Genomic DNA, 1,870 nt, shown 5'->3' with positions numbered 1-1,870 from the left:
TCTGTGCTTGTCTTTGTCACTGATATCGGAACCACAGATTACTAGCAGGCACTCTCCCGACTCCAGTGCAGCTGAAATCGCACGCATCTTTGGTGCTGCAGGTGGGTGGTATCACAAACTCCTGAGCTGTTCATGGCCTGGGCGGATTGGGCCAGCGCTGCGGGCAGACAAGGTGGAAAGAGAGGAATCCACAGCCGTGTGCAGGCCCAGGATTTTGCCTTAGATCAGCTTTTTGGCACCAAGAGTCCTTGAGGTCTTTGAGTGTGTCTAAGCCTAGCAGAAAGTGGCAACACCCTAACAACAGGAATCTTTCCTGAAACTGAGCCACGGGCTTGTAAATAACAGTACTATGTCATCAGTAGCAGCCCACTCAAACCCCTAGACACCGACCCTAGCAACACCAAACTTTCCTTCTTCTGGTCCCACCTTCTCCGCCAATAACTTCACTCATTCAATAGAAGAAATCATATTCAGCCAATTACCATAAAACCTCCCGGTTCGAACTCTAAACCCTCTTTATGACAAATAGAAATACATATCCACATTCCACACAGTGATTCCACCAACACAAAGAAAACTGCAGGGCGACCCAGCATACCTGAATCAATAATAAAATAAAATATACCAGCTTCACTTTTTCAAGATCTTAAACCATAAAACGAAGACAAAACAAATCAACATGTAACCAGCAGTTAAAGACAACCTCAAAATGTCTAGGAAACAACAGGCAACCTAAAATAAAACAAACAAACAAAAAAGGACAAGGCATTAGAAGAAAAACCACAAACAAAGGTCTCATTATACATGGAGGAAAAGGAGGCAATAGAATTATCTGAGAAGGAATTTAGAAGATATGTTTATAGAGCTATACAAGAACCTAAGGAAACCCAAAACAGAAGCAAGGAGAACACAGACAGTTACCTGGAGGAACTCAGGAAAATCATTCAGGAACAGAATATTAAGATTAATGCACAATCAGAACTCATACAAAAACAGCAGTTAGAAATACAGAAGATGTCGAATGATATGCAAACCATGAGAACCAAAATGACAGAACTACACAACACAGTAGAAGCTCAAAAGAGTAGATTACAACTGGCTGAAGAACGTATATTCCAACTAGAAGACAAATCCCTGGACACTAGCCTGTATGAAGAAAAATCAAAACAAAGATTTAAGAGAAATGAAAAGAGCCTAAGAATTATATGTGATGACAAGAGACAAAACAATATAAGACTCACTGGAATTCCAGAACATGAAGAGGTGAAAAAGACCACTGAGAAAATTGTGGAAGACCTGCCCACATCATGAAGGAAGAAAAGATATTTGTCCAAGAAGCTCATAGAACCCCCCACAAGATAGATCCCAAAAGAAAAACACCGAGGCATATTATAATCAAACTTTCCAAAACCAAAGACAAAGAAAAAATTTTGAGAGCTGCCCAAGAAAAAAGAAGTATTGCTTATAATAATCAAACAGTTAGGTTGAGCTCTGATTACTAGCAGAAACCATGCAGGCAAGAAGGCAATGGGATGCAATATATAAAACTCTGAAAGAAAAGAACTTCCAACCAAGAATCCTATATCCAGCTAAATTATCCATCAAATATGAGGACAAAATCAAGGCATTCTCAGATAAACAAAAATTAAGAGACTTTGTGAAAACCAGACCAACCCTACAAGAAATGCTTAAGGAAGTCTTATCAATAGAGAACCCACAACAGGGATGAGCAAAACCAGGATATGTGACATCAACTCTAAAACCAAATCAGAAATAGATACTCACAATAAGACCATAAAACATTCTACCTTAAAAACCAAGGAACTCAAGCAGCACACAACAACGGCAACTAACCTATCAGAGGGAATAA

The sequence above is a fragment of the Orycteropus afer genome, unplaced genomic scaffold, assembly GCF_000298275.1.
Source record: "Orycteropus afer afer isolate SDZICR_OR568_19922 unplaced genomic scaffold, OryAfe1.0 scaffold00003, whole genome shotgun sequence".
Taxonomy (NCBI): Eukaryota; Metazoa; Chordata; class Mammalia; order Tubulidentata; family Orycteropodidae; genus Orycteropus; species Orycteropus afer.
This window is presented reverse-complemented; position numbering follows the sequence as displayed.